A 9,077-nucleotide genomic window follows, 5' to 3' on the forward strand; every position below is an offset into this window, starting at 1 on the left:
GACATCTGCCATCATCAGAATGAATCAGCCACTGAAACTTTCCTTTTGCACATGAAGATTTATTTTTCAAACTGAAGAAGTTGTAGTGAAACATAAAACAGGGGAGCAAACACAAGTGGGTTTGAATCAGCACTGCCGCCCCATGTAATGGTGTTCAGAGTTTAGGGGGTGAACAGGTGAACTCAATCAGGTTAATGAGTGAACGAAGAGTGAAAGGAACTAATCAGTGCTGAGGAAAGAGAAGGATAAAGAAACTTCTAGCTTCTTATCTAATGTGTCTTGACCTGGCATAATATTTGTTGTTGCACTTTATTAAAAATGCCTGTGTGCATCACTGTCTCCAGTCTGTGTGAAAACATTTTTGCATTATTAAATAAATGTGGAGTGTTGTCCTCCTACTGGTGATTTGTTTTTGTAACTGCCAATAAGAGCAGAGTGAGGCATCTTCAAACATTCAGCCTCTCTGAGTGTACTGTGCAGAACACAACACACTCCTCCCTCTGTTTAATCCTTTGTGGGTCACCTCTGTGTTTAGTTTTGCTTCTTATGAAAGTTCACCTGAACAGAAAGTGACACTAAAAAGCCACAGGTGAATCAAGACTCCACTTTAAGTTTGCTCACACTGTTCAAACACTCTGAGCTGCTTTATGTTGCTTTACAAATAAACTTGAAGTGAATCCAAACATTTTTATTCTTCTTAAACTTTTCTGCTTTCTCAGTCCTTTGGGTTCTTTTTGCAAACACTACCCAGGCTCTCATGTGACTTTCACTCAGCAGTTTTCCCTGAAACTTGTGAACTTGTGACTCTTGTGACTCTTGTGACCCTTCAATGCAGCAGAAATGTATTTTTTTTGCCTTCCCCTGATTTGTGCCTCAACACTTCCCTGGCTCTAATCTCTCCTGTGACTTCATGGCTCTGTCTTTGCTCTGGAGTGTGAGCTGAGACCTTATATATATAGACAGGTGTGTGCCTGTCCAAATCATGTCCAATCAGCTGGACTGACCGCAGGTGGACTCCAATCAAGGTGCAGGAACATCTCAAGGACAATCAAGACAAATCAGAGGCACCTGAGCTGAACTGCAAGCACCGTAGGAAAGAGTCTGTGATATTTCTGTTCTTTTCTTTTTGATAAATTTCATTTAAACTATGAACAAATCCTGTTTGTCTTTGTCATTAAGGGATATTGAGTGTAGACTGATGAGGAAGAAGATGAATTTAAATGATTTTTACAGACAAAATGTGAAGAAGTGAAGGCGTCTGAACACTTTCTGAATGTAACCTGATGGCAAACTCTTTAATTATGCACTTATTTTTTTAAGTTAACCCCTGACTGAGTAGCAACACTCACATATGATCTAAAATTATACACACTTAAAGGCATCATAAAGAATGTGGTGACAGAGACATGTGCTTGTTCTTCTTGAGAGGCCACTATGTTTGAATAGTTGTTGTTTTATTGTGGATTTTTTTGTATTAAATGTATATATTGTGTTTTAAATGTGTTTTAATTGGCTGCTACCTCGGCCAGGTGTCTCTTGTAAAAGAGATTTTCAATCTCAACGGGACTTCCTGGCTAAATAAAGGTTAAATAAATAAAAAGCCTATATCCTTCTTTAATTTCTGTAAGATTTTTATAAACAACATCTATAAAAAAATATCTTAAAGGTGCAGTGTTTAAGATTTAGGGGGATATACTGGCAGAAATTGAATATAATATAATGAGTATGTTTATTACCTTAGAACAGGGGGTTGGCAACCTGATGCTCCAGAGCCACATGCAGCTCTTTAGCTCCACACCATTGGCTCCCTAAGGCTTTGACAACACATTATATTTTAAATTATATGTAGCCTATACACCAAATAAAGAAAATGTTTCAACATTTAAATTTTGACCAACCTCAACAGCCGTGACTAGTCTCGACTTTAGCGAGGCTAGCTTTGGATATTAAATCCAAAAATGAAAAAAGTCTCAAAAGAAAATAGACAATTTAACAGTGCATGGACTGATTTGTTTGCTTTCACCACCAACGCTGCAAAGTTAAATAACCAAATAATCATAAATAGCCCACTGCAGAGTCGCCACCTTGTGGTAAAACATATTAATGACAGCTCGTGTAGAATTATTAGTAATGTTGATGGGCTAATTTAGACATAATAGGACGTATTATGTTCATCACAAGGTTCAGATCAGTTTTGAGGCTCCCAACAGACTCATCTCTGTTTTTTAAATTTTGGTCAACAATGGCTCTTTTGATAGAGAAGGCTGCCGACCCCTGCCTTACAATAAGCCGTTTATATCTACATAGGGAGCGAGTCTTCGTCTGTGGAGATTGCCGTGTTTTTACAGTAGCCCAGGGCAAACAAACCAAACACTAGCTCTGCATAAGGTCATTTAAAGCCACTAAGGATTTAGTCATCGGATGTCTGGATCTTAAGTTAATAGAAAAACAAGCTGAGCAAACGTTAACGGCAGCTCAGCTGGAGTTCCTGCCGTGCTGGACAGCATTAAAGAAACATTGATTTTTAACATGAAGTTGCTTTATTTAGTGTTTTTACCAACTTAAATCACCAGATATGTTTGTTCTGGAGAGGAAGAGACCTTTGTGGATAATTCGGCTCCCAGTAAAAACCTCCTGAACACTGAAGAAATTCTAACTGGGAAAAGTTTCAGCGGGTTGCAGTCTGCAGTCCTCACCACTAGATGCCACTAATTCCACTTTAGCTTATATTGGAGTTATGATATGTAGCGTGTGAAATAGAGTATGGTGAATGTGCTAGGAAAGGTAGTATCAGCACTGTCTCTACCTGGTGCTCGCATGTATGGAGCCTGGGTTTGTTGAAGGTGGCGGTGCTGTTTGGGCTGAGAAAGCCATGTGTAAGTAAGGTAAAGGAGGTTATTGGGTTGGTGTGGGGAGTAGTGAGACCTGGCATTAGGGGAGTGTCTCTGGGATGCCAGAGATCACTGCCTAGCCTCCTGGAGGTGTCGTGGGACCAACTAGATGAAACACTGGTGAAAGGAGGTTCCCACCTGATGACCCCAAAGACATGTTAGTTATCACTGCTCACTGGTCTGTATAGTTAAGCCTTGCCATAATAGCTTATCATAGGGCTTAGGAGGTTATTCACTGAGTGCTAATCCTTTATCTAGAGCACAAACTTCTTGTGTTTATTTGAACACAGCTCCCAGTAAAAACCTCCTGAACACTGAAGGAATTCTAACTGGGAGAAGGTGCAGCTGGTTGCAGTCTGCAGTCCTCACCACTAGATGCCACTAAATCCTAAATCTTTCACACTGTTCCTGTAACTGAAAGTTTCTTGTACTGTAGCCTCTTCATACGAAGCTTGCCGGTTGTTAGAAGCTACTCAGACTTGATTCAATTAATCTATCGACAGCTCCGGAAGGTTTGAATTAAGTTACTGTACGTCCAGCACATAAATTATAAAGAATCTGTGTTGTGGCGAGGAGCTACATCTGCATCTGCAGAGGGAAGTTTTTTTCATTTCAACTCTAACACAAATGTGGCTGCAGCGTGAGGCTGACTCATCGATGGGAATGTCAGAGATTTAAAACCTCTGAGGGTCAGCAGATGTTGGCCTGTGGTTCTGCTTAAAAAAGAGATTTTTGGCAGATGCGGCTACGTTTTGTTTCAACTTCATTATGTCCAGTGAGGAGCGTGCAGCATGCTGGTTCTCATGACAAAAGCTGAACCACATGTGTTGCACCCACACTCTTGCACTCACTGTAGCCACACTGAGTCTTTACCTAACCAACCATCCCTAACTTTAACCTCACCATAACCATTTTCATCTTCATATCTAGAATTAACCATCTCAAGGCTTATACTTAAACGTAATCAGTTTTAATTCTTGTGCTGATTATAGCATTTCTGATCATAAACCTGGTGGGATCCTTTATTTTTGTATCAACCACACAAAGACAATGAACTGTTGGTGTTACAGCAGCACGAAAGGTAAGTTTGTAGGGGAAATTTAAAGTTGTGATATTTAGGTTTATGATTTAAAATCAACTACTAAAAGAATTTTAACAGACAAAGTGTTATTTTCTATCTGATTTTAAGCTCGATGATGTCAACTTGTGTCAAGGTGCAAAACCATTCCTCATACATATATTTTTGTATTTTGTGGATTTTTTGGGGGAGTTAATCATATTTTTATACTTGCACTGTTTCCTACTTTGTAATGCAATTGCTACACAACAATGTCCCTCGGAATAAAGAGAGTTCAGTCTTATCTCTGTGAGTCTATGTCTTTATTTGCCACAATTTCCTAAAAAGCAAATTAAAAAGAGTAAAACTTAATAAGCTGAAAATAAAGAATACAAATCACTGTAATATTGAAGATAGGATGCATCTGTTGCGCTTTATAATGAGTTAAAGAATATTATCTGAAGTTGGTGGACAATATAAAAGCAGTATGTGACAATACAATCTAAAAGTTTCCCCAACTTGTAGTGCTGAATTTTGTTTGAGATTTTTTTTAATTAAAAAGTTAAGTCTGTCCATCCTGTCAATGGAACACCATTTCAGACAATATTAAATGAATAAATAAATTGAAATGAAATGAAATGAAATAAATCTTGAAATGAATAAATGAGACAATACATACAGAAATAAATGTCAATAGAGGTTAAATATAGAAACGAGTCAATATAGGCCATGATAAAAAGTTTTTTTCAAAGGATTACTTTTATTTATTCCAGGGAACTTTAATTTAATTTACTCATTTGTATATTTCTATTAGTAGTACTACTTGACTTGAGGGCAGCCTTTGACACAGTGGATCACTCAATTCTTTTAGATAGACTTCATAATCTTATTGGCCTCTCTGGTACTGTTTTCAATTGGTTTAAAGGGATGTCCCGATCACATTTTTTTGCATCTGATCCGATACCGAGTCCTTTATTTTTAAACCGAGTCTGATCCGATACTTTGCAAAGCATTAAGAAAGGAAAAAAAAGAATGCATCCAAGTTGTCCCATAAGGTTTGTTTTTTTATTTAAATAGTATCCAAATAGCTTATCAGTGGTTCAGCAGCACAAAATGTAAACAAATTCTGAATTGTAAACAAATTGTCCCTCCAGAGTTGCCGTAGGGCTGGGGTAGGCGAGGTTCTGCCATTAGGTGTGGCTGTGTTGCTCGGAATAAAGAGAGAAGCGGTGGCCGCTGAACCTGTTGTCTCAACTCCTGTCCGTTTATTGCTCTTTAGCGGCACTCAGTTAGGCGAACCCAGGACGCTCAGTTACAATACATTGTAAAGTGGAGGCAACAATGAACAACACAGATGAAAAACCTGGCCATTTTTGTTGTTTTGATTCCTCCGATCTTTTATTACTGATTCCAACTTTGAAAAAATAACATGATCGGTGCCGATACCTGATCTGATCATCCCTAGTTTAAATCTTATCTCACCGAAAAAGAATTTTTTGTAAGCATGGAGGAATTTTCATCAAAACGCTACAAAATAAATTGTGGTATTCCTCAAGGTTCAATTTTAGGTCCCACACTTTTTAACCTCGACATGTTGCCACTTGGTAATGTCATCAGGAGGCAAGGCATAAACCTCCATAGTTACGCAGATGACACACAGCTTTACATAGCCGTGTCTCCTAATGACCCAGGGCCAATCGATGCCCTTTTTAATTGTATTTTAGATATCAAGCAGTGGATGGCAGAGAATTTTCTACAGCTCAACCAGAACAAAACAAGTCTCGCATTCTTCTTCTTCTATGTTTTCGAGCGGTTGGCAACATAACATAATGGCTACTAATGCACGCTTTTATTACCTGCAGAACTGACTATTATAATGCTCTACTTTCTGGTTTCCCAAAAAAGAATATATCTCACCTACAGTCACTTCAAAACTCAGCTGCACGAGTATCGACAAAGATACTTTACACCAATTTTAAAGTCTCTGCATTGGCTACCTGTGTGCTTCAGGATTGATTTTAAAATCCTTTCATAAGTGCTATATAAATAAAGTCTGATTGATTGATTGATTGATTGATTAATTATTTTTTTTATATGTATGTAATTGTTGTCTCATTTATTCATTTTAGGGTTTATTTCATTGTCGTATTTATTCATGACTATACCATTTAAGTCAATATTATTCATTTATTAATGACCTAAATGGTATTCCATACATCTTCCATACCTTGAAATATATAAATATGGCTATGGAATAAAATTATGTAACAAATAAATTACGCAATACAGATATAAATAAAGGTCAAATGTTTCTATTCTTTATATTTATATATTGTCTTATTCATTTATTTTAGGATTTATTTTACAGTCATATTTATTTATTTCATAGACATTTATGTAATACTGACTTAAATGGTATTCCATACATCTTCCATATCTTGAAATATATAAATAAGTCAAAACATGAATAAATAAACGTAAATATAGGCACATAAAAATGAAAATAAATAAATAAATAATAATAATAATGATAAAAACTAATTCAATTACAAAAATAAAAAATCTTTATTTTTAAAAAGGATGTTTTTCAAATGACTTCAGGGGACTTTTATTTCATTGGCTAATTCATATATTTCTTTGAACATTTATTTATATATTTTTGTCTCATTTATTTATTTTAAGATTTATTTCATAGTCATATTTATTTATTTAACATTGACTTCAATAGTATTCCATACAACGTTCATACCTTGAAATAAATAAATATGGCTGTGAAAAATCTGTGATGAATAAATGACATAATACATATATAAATAAATATAGAAACAAGTCAATGTAGTTAAAAAAAAGAGGTTTTTTTTCTTTTAAATAAAGTTTTTCAAAGGGCTACTTTTATTTATTTCAGGGGAATTTTATTTCATTTACTCATTTATATATTTCTATTTAAATGTATTTTTTTATTGTGTTATTTATTTACTTAAAGATTTATTTCACAGTCATATTTATCTATTTGATATTGACTTAAATGGTATTCTATACATCGTCCCTATCTCAAAATATATAAATGATGCAACATAGTTAAAAAAAAACTCTTTATTTTTAAGGATGTTTTTCAAATGACTTCAGAGGACTCTGACTCATTTATATATTTCTATGAAGATTTATTTGTATATTTTTGTCTCATTTATCTGCTTTAAGATTTATTTCATGGTCACATTTATTTATTTCATAGGCTTATTTATCAGTTTAATTCTGACTTAAATTATATTCTCTCTCCAGTCACATTTCCTACTCCCTGCAGGCTCCCACTCTCATTGCTGTTCTCCACACACCTGTTCCCACTTCCTTCATCTGCTCTGCCAACACTTCACCTGCAGCTCATTCCCTCATCAGCCACTCAGCTCATACACCGACCCACTTCCATTCACTCTCTGCCAGACTATCAAAGCTGTCATGAGCTCTGAACTTTTCCCGAGCATGAACTTTACCCTGACTTTGGCCTTTTACCTGGAGCTGGAGCTGGACCGATCTGCCCACCTGTATCTGACGCTACCTGCCTGTAAGCCTTTAACTCCACATTCGAAACAGAGCAGGTGCAGTTCAATTAATTGTTGCCTTCCTCTGCATTTGTATCCTGTCTTTGTTCTTTTACCTTTGTAACCTGTAAAGCACAGTGAGCCGCCTCTGGGCATGAAATGTGCTATATAAAAAAAAATTCCGTGCCCTTTATTCATTGTAATGTGACTATTTTTTAAAAGTTTTGCAGAGTGTCTCAGATTTGATGTTCATGGTTTTGGGATGATGAATCTGATCCCCTGATGTTTCCTCGAGAGCCACCAGCATTTCTGCAACAGATGCAACATTCTGCAGACGACATTTGTTTTTTGTCATTGCTTACATTTTATAACAGAGCAACCTGTACCCTTGCACATTAACTGATGTGCTGCTGTGATCTGTCATTTTCACCTTTCCACCATCTGTTCTGCATAAAAACTTTTCTTTATTTGTTTTATTACACTGTTAGTTTCCTGTTTTCTTTTTATTCTACTATACTGAATGGATGAATAAAGTTCTCATGGCATTTACACTACTCAAAAGATTAAGTGAACATTTAATCCCCACAGTCTAACACCCAGTCAGTTACACTTCATCAATCTGTCCATTTAGGACGCACAAGTGATTGTGAATCAGTTTCAGCTGCTTTGGTGCAGTTGCTCTCTCCTTATCCTTCCTGACTGATTCCTCTCTAGTTTGGTCTTCGTCCTTGTCACTACTGGTAGCATGAGGCGGTACCTGCAGCCCAATCAGGTTGCACAGGTAGTCCAGCTCCTCCAGGATGACACATCCATACGTGTAGTCACAAGAAGGTTTGCTCTGTCTCCCAGCACAGTCTCAAGAGCATGGAGAAGATACCGGGAGACAGGCTGTTACACAAGGAGAGCTGCACAGGGCCGTAGAAGGGCATCAACCCAGCAGCAGGACCGGTATCTGCTCCTTTGTGTGAGGAGGAACAGGAGGAGCACTGCCAGAGCCCTACAACATGACCTCCAGCAGGCTACTGGTGTGCATGTTTCTGACCACACTGTCAGAAACAGACTCCATGAGGGCCCCACGTCCTATAGTGGGACCTGCGCTCACAGCCCAGAACCGTGCAGCTTGACTGACATTCACCAGAGAACACCAGAACTGGCAGGTCCACCACTGGGGCCCCGTTCTCCTCACAGATGAGAGCAGGTTCGCACTGAGCACATGTGACAGGCGTGAAAGAGTCTGGAGATGCCGTAGCGAATGTTACGCTGCCTGTGACATCATCCAGCATGACCGGTTTGGTGGTAGGTCAGTGATGGTCTGGGGAGGCAGATCCTTGGAGGGTCACACAGACCTCCATGACATAGCCAACAGTACCCTGACTGCTGTTAGGTACCAGGATGAAATCCTCAGTGATTGTCAGACCTGACGCCGGTGCAGTGGGCCCTGCGTTCCTCCTGGTGCAGCGGGCCCTGGGTTCTTCCTAATGCAGAGGGCCCTGGGTTCTTCCTAGTGCAGTGGGCCCTGGGTTCCTCCTGGTGCAGTGGGCCCTGGGTTCCTCCTGGTGCAGAGGGCCCTGGGTTCCTCCTGGTGCAGAGGGC

The sequence above is a fragment of the Epinephelus moara genome, chromosome 4 (genome assembly GCF_006386435.1).
Source record: "Epinephelus moara isolate mb chromosome 4, YSFRI_EMoa_1.0, whole genome shotgun sequence".
Taxonomy (NCBI): domain Eukaryota; kingdom Metazoa; phylum Chordata; class Actinopteri; order Perciformes; family Serranidae; genus Epinephelus; species Epinephelus moara.